We start from the raw sequence: 22,944 nt of genomic DNA on the forward strand, positions 1-22,944 counted from the left end.
ATTTGGTAGTCATTAGTAATCAATTACATTTGATTTATATTTACATTTTTTGTTTTACATTTGGTTCTTTTTTGTACTTTATTTGGTAAGTCTTTGTATTCTGTTATTTGCTGAGATGTTGAATTTTTTTTATCATTTTTTAAAATGCATTTGTAATTGCTCATTGAAGCATTTTTAGGATAGCTTCTTTAAAATCTGGGTAATTCTAACATGACTATCCCCTTGTTGTTGGCATCTATTCATTTTCAGTTTTCTTTGAAGTTGAGATTTTTCTACTTTGTATGATTAATGATTTTTAATTGGAATCTCAACATTATGTGTACTATATTTTAAGACTCTGAACCTTATTTCAACATTCTGTCTTAGTTGGCTTGTTTTTACATTTTTCTGACANAGGAATACCCCTTTGTTCCTGCCACGTGGGTGTAGAAGTCTTGTTTCCCAACTCTGCTCCTGTCAGCACCCAAAGGGAGGTGAGGACACTTCTTGTTACCACTGGGAGGGAAGGAGAGCTCCGGACCCTTACTAGGCCTCCACTGATTTCTCGGAGGGATAGGGTTGCCGATTGTGTTGTCACTGCTGCTCATTCACACCACGGGAGGAGGTGCTGTTTCCAGTCTGAAAAAGATGAAAGTTCAGGTTCCATACTTGGCCTTCTCTGACACCTCCTCAGGTGTGTGGGGGTGCTGGGGTAGCTTGCTACATCCTGGCCAGCAGTAGGAGCCCAGGCTCCCCATTTGGCCTTTGCTGGTATAGGTGAGATGGGACCAAAGATTCTTTTATGGTGTTTGGCTGAAGTAGAGAAGTTGTTGTTTAAATATTTTATCTTGCTAGGCAGCCCCTCTCCTGGTTGTTTGGCTAGAATGAACAGGATTTTGTTGGGGACTTTTTGGTCTATTCTCATTAGTGTTCCTGAGTTGTTGGCATCTTCTGTCATGTAATTTCTTGGGTCCCTATGCATTCTACCTTCTTCTCTCCAACTTTCAGAGTGTTACAATGTATATTTTATATATAAATCAATTTATATCAATCAGTGATTGATACTATATTAGCAGGAGGAATATGGAAAATTGTGTCTACCCATTTTCTGAGGAACAGAAGTCACTGGCTTTTCTTTTATGATAGCAATATTTTCTCCTTTTATATTTGTTTTGTATCATTAGTCATGTTGAATATATTTGCTTCATAATGTGTATCCAATAGATTTATTACTGATTTGAGAGGAGAGTGGGAAGTTAGTCTGCTGTTTGCTCAACTGACTGCTGTTCAATGTACATAGGTCCTCATGTGTTTGTGAATTTGACTTAATTCAGTCAAGGTCACCTGAACTTTGGTTTTTCAAATGACCCCCGAATTTCANACCCGATTTTCAATGACCTCTGGGTTCCCAATAGCTAATGTTGATTTTTCAGGTTAAAACTCTTCTGACTATGCAGAGAGTATAAATACAGACTCCAAACTCATTTGTGAGCAATCCCAAGGTTATAATTTCCAAGAGGAAGCAATTTTTCTATCCATAGTCTAGACCAGCAAGGGTAGTTTGGTCTTTTCCTTGTACTCAATAGTACCCTCTTCTGTATATATTTTGAGAGTCCCAGATCAAAAAAAAATTAAATTCTGCCAAATGCTCTTGCAAGACAGAATTTTCCCCTAATGGCCAAGCGTACTGCCCATCATTTTCATGAACTGCAGTCAGTTTCCATCAGTTTCCCTCTTTCAGAGCATCTGTTTCAGATGCCATGAGTTCATTTATTTATTTTAAAGAATACGTCTAGAATTCATAAGCAAGATCCTGGCTAATAGAATCCAACAGTACATTAAAAGGATTATCCATCATGACCAAGTGGGATTCATCCCTGGGATGCAAAGGTGGTTCAACCTTCACAAATCTATCAGTGTGATAGATCATATCAACAAGAAAAAAGCCAAGCATCAGATGATCCTCTCAATAGATGCAGAAAAAGCATTTGACAAAATACAGCATCCTTTCCTGATTAAAACCCTCCAGAGTGTAGGGATAGAGGGTACATTCCTCAATCTCATAAAAACCATCACTGAAAAGCCTACAGCAAAGATCATTCTCAATGGGGAAAAGCTGGAAGCCTTTCCCTTAAGATCAGGAACACGACAAGGATGCCCACTCTCGCCACTATTATTCAACATAGTACTAGAAGTCCTTGCAACAGCAATCAGAAGACAAAAAGGGATCAAAGGTATCCAAATCGGCAAAGAAGAAGTCAAACTGTCTCTCNGTATATGGAAAACCCAAAAGAATCAACTCCCAAACTACTAGAAGTTATAGAGCAATTCAGTAATGTGGTGGGATACAAACTCAATGCTCAGAAATCAGTTGCATTTCTATACATGAATAATGAGACTGAAGAAAGAGAAATTAGGGAATCCATCCAATTTACAATAGCACCAAAAACCATACGTTACCTTGGAATTAACTTAACCAGAGACGTAAAGGATCTATATTCTAGAAACTACAAATCACTCTTGAAAGACATTGAGGAAGACACTAAAAGAAGGAAAAATATTCCATGCTCATGGACCAGAAGAGTTAATATAGTTAAAAATTCCATGCTACCCAGAGCAATCTATACTTTCAATGCTATTCCGATCAAAATACCAATAACAATTTTCAAAGAACTGGAAGAAATAGTCCTTAAATTTTTATGGAACCAGAAAAGGCCCCAAATCGCCAAGGAATTGTTGAAAAGGAAAAAGAAAGCTGGGCGCATCACAATGCCGGATTTGGAGCTGTACTACAAAGCTGTGATCACAAAGACAGCATGGTACTGGCATAAAAACAGACACATAGATCAATGGAACAGAATAGAGAACCCAGAAATGGACCCTTGGCTTTTTGGGCAACTAATTTTTGATAAAGCAGGAAAAAACATCCGGTGGAAAAAAGACAGTCTCTTCAATAAATGGTGCTGGGAAAATTGGACAGCTACATGCAAAAGAATGAAACTTGACCACTCTCTCACACCATACACAAAGATAAACTCTAAATGGATGAAAGACCTCGATGTGAGACAGGAATCCATCAAACTCCTAGAGGAGAGCATAGGCAGCAATCTCTATGACATCAGCCACAGCAAACTCTTCCATGACACATCTCCAAAGGCAAGAGAAGCAAAAGATAAAAAACTTGTGGAACTTCATCAAGATAAAAAGCTTCTGCACAGTCAGGGGAACAGTCTGAAAAACTAAGAGGCAGCCCACGGAATAGGAAAATATATTTGCAAATTATACTACAGATAAAAGACTGGTATCCAAGATCTACAAAGAACTTCTCAAACTCAGTACATGAGAAACAAACAAATCATAAAATGGACAGAAGATATGAACAGACACTTCTTCTCCGTAGTAGAAGAAAGGGATAAAGAAAGGGGGTAATCAGAGGGGGGAGTGAAGCATGAGTGACTATGGACTCTGAGAAACAAACTGAGGGCTTCGGAGGGGAGGGAGGTGGAGGAATGGGATAGGCTGGTGATGGGTAGTTAGGAGGTCACATTTTGCATGGTGCACTGGATGTTATTTGCAACTAATGAATCATCGAACTTTACGTCAAAAACCAGGGATGTACTGTATGGTGACTAACAATATAATAAAAAATATTTAAAAAAAATAGAATTCATAAGTATTTTTGTAGGAGTTTTAGAATTACCTAAATTTAAATATTGTCAGTAATAGAGGTATGATCTTATTTTTCTACTCTACAGATATTTTGTAAGAATCAAATGAGATGGTATAATGGTACAATTTATATGTTACATTGTGATCATTAAGTATGTTTGGCTTTCTCATTATCATCATCATCACCATCATATGACACAGTCCTATATTAGTTTATTTTTTTACTTCTGTGTTTCACAAAGCAATCAACAGAGTCTTGTGGAGTGGTAAAGTCATGAAGGGAAAAATGAGTCAAAAATTGTTTAAAACATATTTGGTACTAAATCCTATTCCATACTACCGTTTCTTCTACACACAAAACCATATTTTGCCTTTGGGGAATGGCTTTTCTTTCAAGTATTAGAAGTTAGAAATTGAAGGGTTTTTGTATCATTTCCTGATACATGCTGATTTGATTATGCTCGACTGATTTGTGATTATGATTGTGCTCGACTCAATTTGTATGATGCATGACTTTCAGTCAAGTCACTTAACTTGTACGGTGCATGACTTTCAGTCTTCTAATTGGTGACAGAGGGGTTAGACTGTAAGAATTAAATATTAAATAAGTGTGAAAATGTAGTCTTCCTTTAAAAAGTCAAAAGAATTCTCATTTTTAGAGACCTTCGAAAAAATGTATTCTGAATTACGTTTGTTTGTTGGTATGGATTAGAGAGCATGAATTACATAGAGATAGGTGAGAATATAGAGAACAAAACCATATATTTAGCACTGTTGATGAAAACAGTCTACTTATTCGGGGAGCAATATCCATTTTTGTGTGTAGTCATTGAACTTTGAATGTCAATTCTAAACTTTAATACACTGATATAAAGAAACACTGTCAGCTCAAGTTTTAATATTTGTAGCATGGTTAATGTAAATGTATGAATCTTACTTGGTTTCTGAGTTTGGATAATGAGTTCTGCAATGTAGTCTGTTTGCTCTTTGGTGCCTATGTTTGGATACTTTGTTGTGAGAGCTCAGATTGCAAAAAATACTATCCCTATATGCAAAAAACAAAACAAAACAAAAAACAAAACCTAGTCTATTTAGCTTCTTAGTTCAAATAGAAATAGTTTGAATAGCAAAGAATATAAGTGTGGGTGTTTGTATACATTTACAGAGAGAGAGAGACAGAGATAGAGACACAATTAGGTACATAAAAAGAAATGGTAAAATTTACAATAATCCCTACCTCTAATTTGTGATACCAGATAAGATGATGACCGGAGAATAACTGCAAATCAATCACTATCCTGAAACTTTAAAATATGATTTAAATATTTTACATTACTTTAGTATTTTGTACATTTTCATATTAAGTTGATTGAAAGAAGCATTGGATTTGATAGACACATTTTATAGTAAGGAAAAAGCTTACTATAAATTTTAGTCTGAAATAAGAATTGTTTCATAAGCAAAAAATAGGAAGTCCAATTCTGTTATCTAAGAGAGTTTGCTTACTGTTAGAGAATGCTAGAAAGAGGAAGAAAATGGGTGCTATGATATTTCAGACAGACCAGTAGTTGACAGAGTAAGGTGCACTAACCTGGCCTTTATTGTAGGTGTTACTTAGCACAAGGAATAGCTGGGAGACTTTCAGAAACGCACTTGTCGACTCCTTAGCTTTTGCATTGCTGATATTACCTCCTTATTTCTTAAGGCGTAGAGCATGGGGTTTAAAAGAGGGGTGAAAACAGTATAAAATATGGAGAGAACCTTATCCACTGGGAGACTGCTAAAAGGCCAGGCATAAATGAAGATGCAGGACCCAAAGAAGAGGGTCACCACAGTGATATGGGCAGTCAGGGTGGCCCTAGCCTTGGCCATGCCTGCTGAAGGGCGCCGTCGCACGGTAACCAGGATGAGCGTGTAGGAGATCAGCAAGAGCACAAAGGAGCTCATGGCCATTAGACCGCTGTCTGAAAGCATCAGTATCTCAGGAGTAAAAGTATTGGTGCAGGCAAGATTGATAGCCAGGGGAAGGTCACAGTAGTAACTGTCCACTTTATTGGGACCACAGAACAGAAGGTTTACTATGAAGACCAACTTAGTGCAAAACCCCGATGAGCCAGGAGCCCACCACAAGGCTTGTGCACTTGCGCAGACTCATGATGGACGCATAGTACAGGGGTCGGTTTGGCGACATATCTGTCATAAGCCATAGCCACAAGGAGCATCATTTCACCGCCAGCAAAGACATGCAGAAAGAATATCTGGGTCATACAGCCATCAAAAGAGATGGCCTTGTGCTCCATAAGGAAATCAGTAATCATTTTGGGCGTGGCAGGAGTGGATAGACACACATCGATGAAGGAGAGGTTACTGAGTAGGAAGTACATGGGTGCGTGTAGTGCAGGTTCAGAGATAACAGTGAGCACAATGAGGAGGTTCCCCAGCACAACGGATACATAGAAAAGTGTAAAAAATGCAAAACAGAAAAGTTGTAGCTCTCGAGAACCTGAAAGACCATGCAGTATAAATTCAGTCACTCCTGATTTATTTCCTTGGTCCATGATTTCAAACTTGTGAGATGGGATCAGAAAATTTCCTGTCAAGTGAAATGGAGAAAACATCATCCTCTTGTGACCATGAATGAGCAGAGCTAAGCCTGGGGTATCAAATTCCATTCAGCATACTTACGTATTTAGATCCTCGTAAGCACACAGATAAATGTTTTAAGCAGTCATTTGTTTTGTAATGACTCTGTAACCTTGGCTTTCATCTCTGAATCCCAGCATGATAGTCACGTTTTAAAACACAAGTTTACACATCACTTCCATGACTAAGGGCATTCCAGTAATACAGTCATCTCCCTTCCATAGCTTCCATTTCATTTTACATCACTCCCTATAGGTAATCAATTTCACTTACTTATGGTTTCTTCCTCCTGTTTGTGTTTTTGAAAAATAAAGAAAATATGTACATATTAAAAAAGTAAATCAATAAGTAAAATACCTGTTAATAGGAAACTTAAGGTCTAGTCGTACTGACAGGTTTCAATGCTATTTCTTATGATCCCTAGTGACTTGACCTTGGGGAAGTTAATTAAACTCTTTGTGCTTCAGTTTTTGCCTCTGTGAATTAGGGGAAATAATAGTATATGCCTCAAAGGATTATTATAAGGATGAAAGAGAGTTAAAATAGATGAACTACTTAGGATAGTTCCTGGCCCATAAGAGATGTTCAGTAGATGTTAGGTACTATGCCTTTGCTCCCTCGATGAAAATATTTGCAGGTATAAACTAACATACTTCATAAATTATTAAAGTATGTACTCCTCCTACTTAAGAGAGCAGTTACTTCACACATGTTAATGGTGTCTATTTACATGTAAGTGTGTTACTATGTGAGTTAATAATTAATACCATGTTTTTATCTTTTTAATTAGTTCCTAATTTAGATTCTTTGTACATGCATAATGGCTCTTTTCTACCCACTGACTCTGAATTTCTGTGAATTTAAAACGTGATCCTCAGTCAGCATCAAATAAAAAAAGGATTCCATATTTGCTGATATTATCAATGTATATCTTCTCTATCAATTTATATAAACACATTTTGTTATTTTGATGGAAACTATGTTTTATTTTCTTTGATTTTTTTTAGAGTACATTACTCATAGTGCTCAATAATACTTGTTGATCCAAATATACAAAAAATAAAATTTTTAGTTTCACATCAGCTAAAAGAGAACTGCTTTTATTTTCTTCTATAAGCTAATTATGCCTGTGTAGTTGTAGGAAACTCAAAAAAAAATTCTTTTTAAATCACTCTGATTCTTGGGGCACCTGGATGGCTCAGTCCATTAAGCAAGCGTCTGGCTCTTGATGTCAGCTCAGGTCATGATCTTGGGGTCATGAGATTAAGCCCTGTCTCAGGCTCCCTGCTCAGCAGAGAGTCTGCTTGAGATTCTCTCTCTCCCTCTTCCTCTCTCCCCACTCACACTCCCTCTCTCTCTTTTAAATAAATCTTTTAAAAAGGCTCTGATTCTTTTCTTTGAGAAATAGCTCTATTTTGATAACTTATGAAGTTGGAATGATGAAAATTAATTTATTAAAGAAGATTCTGAAGAAACTAATTAGGATGCATAATAAAGAATATCTGAATGCCACAACATAAGAACTCTTACCTTAGAAAGGTTGGTTTCCCTGTGTTTTTCACTCTACTCCTCTAACAGCAATAGTTATGATGTGTATTTATTTACCTGTAAATTATATGAACACATCACTACACTAGTATGTACATTCTAAAATATAACAAATTTAAGAAAGAATGATATTTCATAAATGTAGAGAACTCTAAATATTTTTTCTCAAACTCAAGCAGTTTACTTACTTGGGTGCATACACCCTACTTTAGATTCTAGTAATTAAGAAAAGTAGGTGACTGTTTCTCTGGAATGAAATTTCTTTTTTTTTTTCCATTTAATGCAAATTTATTTGACCTTCAGCAAATCTAGGTAGAGTCATTCCCAGTTCTTTTTTTTTTTTAATAATTTTTATTTTGTTATATTAGTATAATATATTCTTACTCTTCAATTTCCTACCCAGGGTTTTGCCCATTTTACTATTGAACTTTTCATCTTCGTAATGTGTACATATAAAGATATTTTATGTGTTAAGGTATTGCCATTTTTACAAATATTCCACAAATATTTTAGTGCACTCTTTTTGTTTTTATTTGTTACATTTTCAATAAAATTAGTTAAATTTATGAATATACTAAGATTTATAATTTTTTCCCAAATGGTTGTGCCCTTGTGTCTTGCTTAAAATTTTTTTATATAATGAATTATATTGTTTTTTAAAATTTATCAAAAGGCATATTAATTATTTAATTCAGTATTTAAACAAAAATTTTAAACATTAATGGCTATGGCAGAAGTATATTAAGTGAGCAATTAGGAGTTTAATTTTGAAAGGTCTCATCTTCAGATACCACCTATTATTGGACAGAGGGGAGTGCCAGTGTTGGGTAGGGGTGGCTGTGAAGGATGGCATTTCTGTGGAAACCAGAGCCTTATACTAAAGAAGATTAAATTCTGTCACAGAAGTTACAACTATCACTGAAGGGTTAAAGGAAAGTAAGGGTAGGTTTCTCAGCATGCCTCTGGATTCCTTGAAATTTCTATCTCATCTAGCTGGCCTTTGTACCAGGCTAAGGAGCCTTTAACTAAGCTAATATCTTTAACTAAGCTAATATCTTCCTTGTAATTGGAAATACATTACCCCTAACTTTAATCTCTTAAAATAAGCCAAGCCTTACTACAAAGACTTTCCACAGAATGATTAAAATCCCTGAGAGTCTGCTGATCACAGGACACTCTCAGACATCTTTATTTATTAAGCAGGGAGGACCAAATACCAACCAACTGAAAATAAAAATTATCTTAATAAAAAGTTGTTTTACTCCTCACTTAGTTGGTATTTATTTTAAGATAAGGAAGCTGGAATTATAACCTCTCAAGTAATTGAATTTGATTGTAAACTCCACAAGAAAAGGAATCAAGCCTTTTTTCCTCACCACAGTTAAACCTGTCTGTGTTTCACAACGGGCCTGTTTATAAAAGGCAACAAAAATAGTTCCCAAATTAATAAACATTAAAAAAGATTATGTGAATAATTATATGCATGAGTGAATGAACACATTACAGTTTTAGCTGGCAGAATAATGGCTGATTAAGTATAAATTGTTACATTATCATTCTGTCCTTGTTTATAGACAAACTAAGCCACAGCAGTATTTGAGTATAAGCAATTAATTGGATATTGTGGACATCAAGACATGAAAAATCCTTTTAAAAGTCTAACCTACTTTCTGCCATCTTGAAACCATGACTTGGATGAAAGAACAGAGAGAATGAGAGAGAAAAGAAAGAAGGGAAGGTGGAAAAGAAGACGAAAGGAGGGAGAACATTTTCAGACTGCTTCTATTTCATTCTCAATTTCTGCTAATTTGCTGACCATTGATGGGGCCTCCAAGATCTAAGATAAAACTCTCCATTTGATTCATTTGTCTTATTATCTTGAGCATATCTTCCTATTTTGTAGTTAAATAGTATGAAAATAAATGCAAAAATAGAGATATTGAAAATCTCTGGAGCTGGGGCTAGAACTGTTTACTTAAGAATCCATTTTAAATGGAGAGCTTTCAACACCAGAAAAACTATTGTAAGTTATTAATTTTGGTGAGTTTCATAACTGATAAGGAACACAAGATATTTTCATATAAATAGAATTCCTGCATCCCTCAGTCCTATAATTTATAAGAAAGACCCACAGTGCTTAGACTATAGAACTAACAACCAGACCAAATCTTTTTTTTTAATATTTATTTATTTGACAGAGAGAGAGACAGCCAGCGAGAGAAGGAGCACAAGCAGGGGGAGTGGGAGAGGAAGAAGCAGGCTCCCAGTGGAGCAGGGAGTCCTATGCGGGGCTCGATCCCAGGACTCTGGGATCACACCCTAAGCTGAAGGCAGACACTTAATGACTGAGCCTCCCAGGTGCCTCAACCAGACCAAATCTTAATTTCAAATCTCTGCCTTGACTATTTAATTTTGAGGACTTCCATAAACTCTGTACCCTATAAACTTAATAAGAATCTTATGGAAAAACATTATGCATGTACCCTTCTGCCCCAAAGTTTATTAGGTAAATTAAAGGTAAAAGAAACAAATAAAAATCCTTGAAGGGAAAAAAGTTTTGTAAGAGGCAAGCTAAAAGGCAAATGCAATAGAGAAGATGGGCTTTCAAACTTTTCTTAATGCAAATGAGTTGGATTGAGATTTCTATGTATGTAGGTGATTCTTTTTGAGCACTAAACCATGGATACTTTAATCTACCAGCCTAGTCACTGAAGCCTTTTTATAAATTCCATAGGATCTCTGAAAGAATAGAGCCCAGAATAATCTCTGTAGTTAGTTCACTCTAAATTAAGAATGGCAGAGTGCACAGTGTTTATAAGTTGTTCACAAAAAATTTTTAATTAGAATAACCAAAGATGCCATTAAAATAACTGAAATAACAAAATATAATCATTTTTTAAAATTTCACTAATTTTTCTACTTGGAAAACTTTTTTGGTTTCATCCAGTTACTTAGAAATATTTTCTGTGTGTGTGTTTATACATACGTGTGTGCATGTATGTGTATGCTTGATTCAGTCATTTCCCAAACATTAGATCTGTAAAAATCTAGAAGCTATTAAATACAGAGAATTGGATTGTTATATGTACTCCTGTAATTTTTGGATGAGATAATTAGCTATTTTTTGTGTACTCATGATGTGCTAAGAAGTCTATAAGAAAGTAGATAAAAATATAAATAGATATGTAAAGTAATGTAAAGTATATATTCTACCAAATTATATACATAGACACACCCTTCAGCAAAAAAGTATGTATGTTTTATGTATATATAAAATCTAGAATGCACACAGTAACCCTTCAAGTATAGCTCTATCTTTACATTACCAAAGCTCAAGTCAAATAATACAGCAAGCAAGTGACAAAGCCAACATTTCACTGTAAAAATTGTATGCTAAGCACTCTAATAATAGTATGTTGGCATAACTATATGCATGGAAATCAGTGCAACAACTAAAAAATATATATGTGCCTATGTGTCTAAAGAAGCAATGGAATTTAAGCAAATATATTGACCATTAACTGTGTCACTACATTCTGTGCCATATAACTGGAAGTGAGCTTAGAGATGACAGTGGCTGAGTCTGCTGAAGAGGGTCTGAAGTTGAATTCCATACAGAAAAATGAACTCACTCAGAGTATTCAGATGGAGGTCAAACATAGAGNTTCACTCAGAGCATTCAGATGGAGGTCAAACATAGAGACACAAAGTCAGTCTCAGTTCAGTATAACTAGAAAATTATATTAAATAGTTCATTTACAGAGACCTAGTTGAAATGGCAGAAGTATTAAAACTTACATGTCTCATTCCTCAGTCACCTTACAGACTCACTAAGAGAGCTTGGAATTTGTCCACTGTTTTTATTTCAGAAGTTCCACAAGAATAACCTGAGGTATCATGATGAAATAGGTTCTTTTCATATGGCTTGCAATACTCCGTGTGCTTTATACATTTTATTTAAAAGGAAGTAAAGGTGAAAATGTCTTTCTCCTTGATGTGTAATTTTGTCCCACTGGGGCCATTGCTAACAAGCCTTTTCATATTAGAGACTAGTAAATATGTCTGTCTAGGGATTCACATTACTGAAAATCATGTTCCCAATATATCTATACATTAGTTACTTTAAGACCTTATTATAACTGGTGTAGAATTCATTTTCTATGAAAATTTATCCACAGGCAAGATTTCTGAGTATTTTAATTAGACTGTTCTTATAAAGTAACTCATTCTCTCTGCAGGTTGAGTTCTGTTCCAATCACTACTACTAATATTTTTGTGAAACNGGTGTTTTAATTGGACTGTTCTTATAAAGTAACTCATTCTCTCTGCAGGTTCAGTTCTGTTCCAATCACTACTATTAATTTTTTTGTGAAACAGCTATTGTTTTCAGCCACGTTCTTTTTTTTAAAGATTTTATTCATTTGACAGAGAGCAAGAGAGGGAACACAAGCAGGGGGAGTGGGAGAGGGAGAGGCAGGCTTTCCACTGAGCAGGGAGCCCGATGTGGGGCTCGACCCCAGCATCCCGGGATCATGACCTGAGCTGAAGGCAGACATTTAACTGACTGAGCCACCCAGGCATCCATAAGCCACATTCTAATTACTGTAAAGATAGGTATAGCAAAAGACTCTGATATTGCAGAACTATAAATCACTTAGGCCAAACAAATATGTCTTGTTTTTGTCTGTATTCTTCAATTAAATTTAATTCAGAATTTGAAAAAAGAAAGAAAGACAGACAGACAGAAAGAAAGAAAAGAAAAGAAAAGAAAAGAAAGGAAGAGAAAAGAAAGGAAGAAAGAAAATGAGTATCTGTGGGACTCTTGGGTGGCTCAGTCAGTTGGGCACCTGACTCATCGGCTCAGGTTATGATGTCATGGATCATGGAATCAGCCCCACTTTGGGCTTCTTGCTCTGTGGGGAGTCTGCTTGGGGATTCTCTCTCTCTCTGCCCCTCTACCAACTCATGCGAGCATGCACACTTGTTCAATTTCTCTCTTTTTTAAAAGATTTTTTTTAATTTATTCGACAGAGATAGAGACAGCCAGCGAGAGAGGGAACACAAGCAGGGGGAGTGGGAGAGGAAGAAGCAGGCTCATAGCGGAGAAGCCTGATGTGGGGCTCGATCCCATAGCGCCAGGATCACGCCCTGAGCCGAAGGCAGACGCTTAACTGCTGTGCCACCCAGGCGCCCCTCAATTTCTCTCTCTTGAATTAATCAATCTTTTTTAAAAATTGAGTATCTCCTATGTGCAGAAACACAAATAATTCAAAAATGCATAAGACAAACTGCTTATCAGTAAATTGTTTGCAATTTTAAGGGCAATTGAAGAAAATAAACAATGTAACATGAAATTCAAATAGAAGACGTATATATTATAAATATATGTATATACATATATGTATTATCAATCTATCTGTATAATGCATATATACAAATTATGGTGTGTGGAACATTGGGAGAGATTATATTTTGTTGGAAAGATCAGGAAAGGAAGGAGTGAAAAGGAAGAGGGAGGGTGGAAGAGAAGTATGAGGAAAATAAAAATGAGACAGAAGAAGACAAAAATATGTATTTGTAAAGGACCTTAAGTGAGAAATAATGTGAAAAGCAGAGATAGTAATGGAAGTTTACATGGTACAAACAGACTAACTAACATAAACAAAGGCATGAATAAAGAAAATTAGAAGTAATCAAAGAACAAGTGCTCTAACTAGGCTAGACTATAGCATATGTCAGAGTTTTATTGGACCGTATATTAGAGGATATTAAATACAGGTCTTAGGATTCTGTAATTAATTTGTTGGAAAATGCAATGCTATTCACCATTTCTTTGCAAGGGGAATATGTTTTAGGAATATGTATCTGGCAGTGGTTGGGGAACTAAGTAGAGTGTAGAAAACACTGGAGGGGAGTAGTTGCAGTTGGAAGCTACTGCAAGAATTTCTTGTATGGCTACTGAAGTCAATCGGTATCGACAAAGAAGGATAAAGGGAATAAAAATTTCAGGGATTGGATATTCAGACTTCATTGTCTGCATGCAAGTTACCAAGAGGGAGAGAAATCAGAGTATAAAAAACCTGGAACAGCCAGAGGGATTTCTAGTCCAGGGCATTTCAAACTTTGATCCATGGAACCCTGGCAGTATTGTGCAATTGCCCCCACATATTCCTAAAGGGGAGTGGAGGCTCCAAATCTTAATCTAAATTGATTTGAGTAGGTGCCTTCTGCACGTGTGGAAATGGAATTCAAGCAGGTTGAACTTTGGAAAAAACCGATGCTAAAAACTATGTCTTCCAACTGAAAGTCCAACCCTTTCGAGCACAGTGGACACATTTGTTCGCCAGCATCAGTATCAGGAAAAACGTGCCCATTACAGTAGGTATATTTGGTAGACTTTGGTGATACTCATTAGGAGCTGCTCATATATTACTATATAGGTGAGCATTTTTGCTTAGAACATTTCTGTGGATTTGAGAAATAAAAGAATAAATAGCAGATGTGGAATGTGAGTGACTTTTACCTCCACTATGTTTATGCAGAGAGTATTTTTGGGCCTTAAACAGAGTAAAACCTATTTATTCAACAGTATTTATTGCATGCCTACCATGTACCAGGAAATTTTCCAATCTTAATGGATACAGTGAATAAAACAAAACCCCTGCTCTCAGTGAAACTTTTATCAGGTGGTTGGGAGAAGCAGATGGTGAACAAAATAAGTAAGTCCACAGTATAACATGTTAGATAGTAATAAGTGCTATGGAGCAAAATATAAAGCAGAGAAGAGTGATAAATATCGTTGAAGGTGTTGTAGTTGTAGATGTAGTTGTCAGAGAAGCCTTCACGGAGATTAGTTTAAGAATGAAGACCTGAAGGAAGTGAAGAAGTTAGACATACTGATATCAAAAGGAACAGAATGTCTTCCAGGAGGAGGGGATATCAAATACAAAGAAGCCTGATATAGGTGCCTGGAATTTTCTAGAAACATCAACAAGTCCAGGTTGACTAAAGCAGGGTGAACAAAGATGAGAAATGTTTGAGTTAAGATCAGACAGGTAAGAAGGACCAGAAATATTGGGGCTTACAGGTCTTTGTAACAACTTTAGTTTCAGTGTGTGTGAAATGAAGCCTTTGGAAGGCCCTGAGCAGAGAAATGACATGATATGACAGATTGTATTAGGATTACTTTAACTGCGATATTAGAATAGACTGAAAACTATGGAAGCATAGAAACTTACTAGGAATGAGTGCTTGTAATAATCCAAGCAAATGATCATGACTTGGATCAGGTGGTAGCACAAAAGTTTAGAGGTTGCAAGAAGTAGTCAGATTCTGAGAATATTTTGAAAATATACGCTGTAAAATTTGCTGACCTATAACGAGAGGTAAGAAACAGTGTGGGAGGATAATTCCAAAGCCTTTGGACTGATCAATTGGAAAGATGAAGGTTCCATTTACTGAGATGGATTTCTCCATTAACCTGGAGAAACAGGTGTTTGAGAGATTATCAGGAATTCAGTTTTAGACATGTTAAATTTGAGACAGGTGATAGATGTCCAAGTGAGGCTGGATATTGAAGTCTGAAAATTGAAGGAGAGGTCCAGTTAAAAATGCAAAGCTATGTCTCATGACCATGTAGTTTTTAAAGCCTTGAGGTTAAATGAGCTGACGAGTGGAGAAAGACAGATGGTAGAGTCTCAAGGAATGAGCCCTGGGGTAATCTAAGAGGTCAGAGAAAGGAGGAAGAACCCCAAAAGAGATTCAGAACGCACCTCCAAAAATATATGAAGGAAGCCAGAAGAGCATTGTGTTCTAAAAGCCAAATGAAGAGGGTTTCAGGAGGGAGAGTGTGATCAGCTGTATCGAAAATTGTACAACTGATAGATCATATATAGGATGAGGATTGGGAAATGATCTCTGGATTGAGCAGTAGAGAGGTCACCAGTAACCTTGAAAGAAGCAATATGAATAGATTATGGAGATAAAAGCCTTACTGGAGTGGGCACAAGAAAGAAAAAGAAAAGAACTATTGGTGACAGTATGAACAAGTGTTCAGAGGTTTCCCCATAAATATCTTATGAACAAGGATTATGAGAAATGGATCGAGAGCTAGAAGAAGAATTGAGGACAAAANATTATGAGAAAAGGATCGAGAGCTAGAAGAAGAATTGAGGACAAAAGAATTTTTTTCCTGTTTCTTTTTATTTAAAAAATTTACTGTAAAAGGTAAAAAAAAAAAACACCAAAAAGGAAAGTAAAATTGATTACACAAAAGAGAGGGAGAAATAGTCAAAACCTTGAAGATATGAAAGAGAAAGGTGAATTTAAGAATATCATTTGGGTTTTTTGTTTTGTTTTGTTTTGTAACATGTAAGGATGTCGTAGTACATTGCACTGATTTTTTCATCTTAGTTGGAACACCATAGGACATTTGCACTTCAAAATGCACGAGACAGGGAATGTTTGCAGATGCTGAAAAAAAACTTTAATATGAAGGAAACATCAAATTATGGTGGCATAAAGAAAGACAAAAGAAGTCTTAAACACCTGCCCAGGTGTGTCATGATGTAATCAGTAATTGTAAATTTTAAGATTTATTCTAGGAAACTACTCTAAGACTGGTTCTTCTATATGAGAAGTGTAATTAATTTAAAACTTATCATTGTCAGTGCCCTAAAGTAACTAAATAGGTATTTAACATGTATAATTTGAATTAAAATCTTCCATTTATTTGAAGAAAGTTGATAAGGAAAATATACTTCCATAGTCTGCGAGCTCCTTTGGACATTTGCTATAAAAATCATGGTCCTAACTTGTGTTTGATACACAGAATCCATTGAATATATTTTCAAGTTAATAAATGTAAAATACAGTATGAAAAATTAATGGCTTTTCCATTATAGTTAAATCCTTACTTTTTCATCCTGTTCAGTTCTCAGAATGGATAAATAATGTAATAAAAAAACATACTATATTAGAAAAGTACATCCACGGAAAATTAAATGTTTTTCTGTAAAAGAAAATCAGACCTNCCATAGAATCCATTGAATATATTTTCAAGTTAATAAATGTAAAATACAGTATGAACAATTAATGGCTTTTCCATTATAGTTAAATCCTTACTTTTTCATCCTGTTCAGTTCTCAGAATGGATAAATAATGTAATAAAAAAACATACTATATTAGAAAAGTACATCCACGGAAAATTAAATGTTTTTCTGTAAAAGAAAATCAGACCTCAATAGATTCCCATATTCTAGGAGTGAAGAAACTGAATAATATATAAAATCAAAATTCACAAATAGTTTCCTCTAATTATGCAATCCAAACTGAGCCACACTATGATTTTGTGCAACATATATTGACAGTTTTTTTCTGACACATTTTATAAGTAAAACATGTTTATTGGAGTGTTGATATGGTTAACAAAAATGGAGCCTTCGATATACAACAGCAAAGGAATGGTTATTTAAATTATACTATAGGAATCCCATTACCTTTTTTTGTTTGTATTTTTTATTTATTATGTTCAGTTAGCCAACATTTGGTACATCATTAGTTTTTAGTGTTCAGTGATTCATTATTTGCATTTTTTACAACTCTACAGGTAATGCTATGCTCACAAGTGTAGCTACCATGCTTACTATGCAACACTATTATGATACCATTGACTATATTCCCTATGCTGTTTCTTTTCTTTCTGTGACTTACTCATTCCATAACTGGAAGCCTTTATCTCTCATTCCCCCTCAACTACTTTGCTCAAGCCCCCACCCCCCGTCTCTGGCAGCCATCAGTTTTTATATTTATAGGTCTGATTATACTCTTTCTTTCTCTATTCATTTGTTTTTAAGATTCCACATAGAAGTGAAATGGTATGATGTTCGTTTTTCTCTCTCCAACTTTTTTCACTTAGCGTTATACCCTCTAGCTCCATCCATGTTGTCACAAATGGCAAAAATCTCATATTTCTCTCTCTTTCTCTTCTTTTCTTTTCTTTTCTTTTTTTTTTTTTAGAGAGAGAGAGGACACACAGGGTAGGGGGAGCAGCGAGAAAGGGAGAGAAAGAACCTTGAGCAGGCTCCACACACAGTGCAAGCCCAATGCAAGGCTCACTCTCATGACCCTGAAATCATGACCTGAACTGAAATCAAGAGTGGGACACCTAACTGACTGAGCCACCCGGGTGCCCCAAATCTCATCTCTTTTATGGCTGAACAATATTCCATTATATATATACAACATCTTCTTTATCCAGTCATCTATCAATGGAAACCTGGGTGGCTTCCACATCTTGGGTATTTTAAATAATGCTGCAGTTAATGTAGGGGTGTGTATATCTTTTTCAAATTAGTGGTTTTGTATTCTTTGGGTAAATACCCAGTAGTAGAATTATTGGATCATATAGTATTTCTATTTTTATGTTTTCAGGAAACTCAATATTGTTTTCCATAGTCCCTTAATGTACATTTCCACCAAGGTTTCTTTTTATCCACATGCTTGTCAACACCTGTCATTTCTTGTCTTTTTGATGCTTGTCACTCTGACAGATGTAAGGTGATTTCTCATTGTGGTTTTGATTTTCATTTCCCTGATGATTAGTGATATTGAGCATTTTTTCATGTGTCTGTTGGCCATCTGTTTGTCTCCTTTAGTAAAATATCTGTTCAGGTCCTCTGCCCATTTTTCAGATTGTGGGTTTTTTTGGTTCTGTTTTTTGGTTTTTTTGTGTGTGTTTGAGTTGTTTAAGTCCTTTATATATTTTGGATATTAACACCTTATCAGATATATTAGGACTTTTAAATATTTGAGACAATGTTTATCATATAAGGTATGAAATACATCAATATAGTTATAATATAAAGCCTGAGTGACCACAGTTGACTCCAGTGTTGCTGAAGAAATGTGGTATCCTAGGCCAATTGCCACCTATATCTGCTGTTGTTACCTAGCTGTATAGTCTGGGTGGGGACATGGCTTAGTGTTCCTGCTGCCCTTGGCCTCCTCCACCTGTGCTGGTGAGCTGCCCCCTGCTGCTGATCATCTCAGCTGGACTTTTCTTATTCACAATGTGAATTATACTTCAGACTCTGAAAGACAGGGTTCTGAAATGTCATGCCCAGCTTCCTAGTCCAGGATTTAAGTTTTTTCTAAAACCAGTGGAATGCACATTCATTGGAATATACATTCAGTGTATCTGATTCAAGTTCCTATGATGGGTTCATGGCTTACCTTAATAATTTGTACAGATTAGTATAATAATCTCATAGCCTGTCCTATTCTTTTTGAATAGAAAGGTTCAGTTTATAATGCATGTTGTTCCTGCTACTTTACTTGAAGCATGCAGACCTGGTATGGATGATCCTGATTTGGGTGTTTGTAAAAGAAACCTTGGTATTGTGAAAATGAGCAGAATAATTGGCTTAAGGCCTCAAGAAGAACCAAGGATAATCTCTGATTTAAAGGAAGAGCACAAGATAACTCTAATAACTGTTTCTCACTGTGGAGTTATAGACTTAAAATTGTTCTCACATTATGACCAAAACAAACAAACAAANTACCTTAATAATTTGTACAGATTAGTATAATAATCTCATAGCCTGTCCTATTCTTTTTGAATAGAAAGGTTCAGTTTATAATTCATGTTGTTCCTGCTACTTTACTTGAAGCATGCAGACCTGGTATGGCTGATCCTGATTTGGGTGTTTGTAAAAAGAAACCTTGGTATTGTGAAAATGAGCAGAATAATTGGCTTAAGGCCTCAAGAAGAACCAAGGATAATCCCTGATTTAAAGAAAGAGCACAAGATAACTCTAATAACTGTTTCTCACTGTGGAGTTATAGACAAAATAGTTCTCACATTATGACCAAAACAAACAAACAAAAAAACGTGCGTGTGGCATATCTATGGCTGTCATTGATGTCCAATTAATCTTTGATCATAATGGTGATACCAAGAAGGAAGCAACAGGACAAGAATAGGGTTGATGAATCACCAACCTAAAATTCCAAGATGACTGTGACAGGTTCTTGGGACAAATTATGTTCACAATCACAGTGACTGCATAGCATAAGAAGCATACCTCCACAAAGTAAAAGTTGTGCAGCCTTTTTTTGTACCAGCTGAATCTGACATTCTAGACTGAGACCATCTTGGAGGAAATTGGGATGGTACATAACACTGGGGTAACATCATAATGTGTTTCTGGATCATAATGTTCAGTGAGCTCCAAAGTAACTACCTTTGCATTTCCTTCCCTCCCTAAGGACTAGTGTACAAACACCATTCAGGGCCTAGTAAATACCTGATGCAGAGCATGGATGATGGGAGTCTTGTTCTATTTTTAGGTGGTCTTACTGCCCGACGTCTAAAGCTTCATGTGTGTCATCTTTTGATGTCAACTTGGTTTTTACTGACAAAATGGAAAAAGAATAAGTGGTACCACACTAACATCAAGGGATTTTATAAAGCTATAAAATATGTGTATGAAGCTTCTTAAGTTCTGTATGTGAGACAGAAAGATAAAGGTGGATTAGAAAGTATTACCTTTTTACATGCTAAATGGATTTTTTGATGGATAGCACAAACTTTTTGATGTTAAATGCATGAAAACAGGAGTACTAATTGGATTGTTTTTACTACTGGAACTAAATCATAGATTACTTGCAGTATTTTAGACCATGAAAGAAACAATATTGTGTTTATCCAATATGGATATCCACCTAAATTTTTATGAAATTAATTTCATAAAATTTAAATTATATAATAATTTTTGAAACATCTTGTTACTGGTTTTAGGTAGCAAATATAAGCAACTTCTTAGCTTAGAAACTGTATAATCACGTGAGGTTTCTTTACTTCAAATACATAACAAGGAACATACATTTATTATTTCAAACAAATAAGGTAACTTTTTAAAATGTTGGATCCACAAGAAAAAAGTAAGTCTATGTTTCCTGAAGTTTCTTCTTGTCTAACTCAGTTCAACAAAGCTATCTTGTGAGAGACAGCTGGGAGAGCAGCCTGGAACTCACATACCTGGTCTTCAGCTTATGCATTGCTGATTTCACTTCTTTGTTTCTCAGTGTGTAGATAATGGGGTTCAATATAGGTGTAAAAACCATAGAGAACACACAGAGGACTTTATCCTCTGGGAAGCTGCTGAAAGGCCAGGCATAAATGAAAATACAGGGCCCAAAAAAGAGAGTCACTACAGTGATGTGGGCAGCCAGGTAGATAATGGGGTTCAATATAGGTGTAAAAACCATAGAGAACACACAGAGGACTTTATCCTCTGGGAAGCTGCTGAAAGGCCAGGCATAAATGAAAATACAGGGCCCAAAAAAGAGAGTCACTACAGTGATGTGGGCAGCCAGAATGCTGCAGGCTTTGGCTATATGCACTGAGGAATGATGTTGTACAGTGATTAGAATATTTGGGCCACAGAAAGGCAAGTTTATAGTGAAAGCTAACTGGCTCAGGGAGTGCATGATCCCAATGACCCAAGAGCCTACCACCAGGCCTGTACACCAGCACAGGTTCATGATGGTTGTATAATGGAGAGGTTTGCATACGGCTACATACCTGTCATAAGCCATGGCTACAAGAAGTACCATCTCACCACCCCGCAAAGACATGGAGCAAGAATATCTGGGCCATGCAGCCCTCAAAAGAGATGGCCTTAGATTCATGAAGGAAATCATGAGTCATCTTGGGGGTTGCATAAGTGGCTAGAAACACATCAAGAACAGAAAGGTTACTAAGCATGATGTACATGGGTGTGTCCAGGGCGGGGTCAGAAATCACAGTGAGAACAATGAGGAGGTTGCGGAGCACCATGGTGATGTACAAGAAGTTAAACAACACAAAAAAGAAGTATTGGAGTTCCCAGGAACTAGAGAGTCCCAACAACAAACTCAGCCACCCTAGAATAATTTCCTTGATCCATGGCCTCAGGCTACAAGAGAAGTACCTACAAAAAGAATATTAATAGATTATTATTAAGAGCAAAAAAAGTGGACCACAAAACTGAAGAATTCTTCTCAAGATTAATTTAAAATGATTTAGAGTCAGTCCTGTTAGGAAATAGTGTATCTGTAATTTTGACAAATATTTCTTCTCTCATTTGTCTGACCAATGAAGGAAAGCTATGAGGTGCAAATGTAGCTACTCAGCAGCCCATTTTATACATTTGTGGGTTAAATCTGATGGTAAATGACAGATTTATATTATGAAAACCACAATTAAGAGAAGATAAAGTATCCAGATTCTTGTACTATCTTCCTTGCCCTGCTGCTGTTCATTATCCACTTGGGATTGTGAACAAGCAGCTTCAGTTCTTAGAGAATTCTCAAGAGACCGTGTTTACATTGACTTACATTTTCCCCTGTTTTCTACTGTGGTTCCTTTTGCCTCTGTCCTCTCTCTACTACCTGACCTCCAGGACTACACCATTAAAAGTGTTCATACATATTTTCTCTGAAGTTGTGATGGCTGTTTTGAATTGAAGTCCCTTGAAGTGAACGTTGTATTATATGAAAAAAAGTAAACAGAGATGACCAGTGCATCAGAAGACAATATTGATAGATAAGGTTATAATAGCAATGAAATGCAAAGATCCCATTAAGTTAAGGTAGTTGAAAAGTTGGTCATTTGAAGGTCTACTGTAACATGCTATTTATCAATGCAGAAAGCTTCAAAAAGAAGAAATTATATCCAGGATATAGAATTTGTAGACTTTGATTAGGATTTCTCTCACCTAATTAAATAAGGTACATTCTTTGAAGAATATCTGGCCATGCCATTTTTCTCATTACCCAAAAACTGAAATAATGAGCAATACAAAGTAATAAATAACAGATAATACACAATTGAAATAGTAAACAGCTTGCCATAGATTGTAAGATAATTGATTCTCCTTATATTCTGTCTGCAGCTTCTCTGGAAGAATGCAGAAAAAGATTCCAAGGAGAGAGATAAGGATTTTAGAATTCAATCTTTAAAATTGTGTTTAGAAACACAAGAATCTTTTAGTTGAAAGGAAGGCAGTTAGTTTATATTTTTTTTACGATGGAAGACTCTCACTTTTCATTTTCTGTGATAAT

The 22,944-nt window shown here is 35.8% G+C and overlaps 2 pseudogenes; both read right to left on the reverse strand.

Annotated features, from left to right (window-relative positions):
* Positions 1-5,289: 5,289 nt before the first annotated feature.
* LOC117800840 lies at positions 5,290-6,206 on the reverse strand (annotated as a pseudogene).
* Positions 6,207-18,291: 12,085 nt separating this feature from the next.
* Positions 18,292-21,791, reverse strand: LOC117800841 (annotated as a pseudogene).
* Positions 21,792-22,944: the final 1,153 nt, after the last annotated feature.

This window comes from Ailuropoda melanoleuca, unplaced genomic scaffold (genome assembly GCF_002007445.2).
Source record: "Ailuropoda melanoleuca isolate Jingjing unplaced genomic scaffold, ASM200744v2 unplaced-scaffold8371, whole genome shotgun sequence".
Classification (NCBI taxonomy): Eukaryota; Metazoa; Chordata; class Mammalia; order Carnivora; family Ursidae; genus Ailuropoda; species Ailuropoda melanoleuca.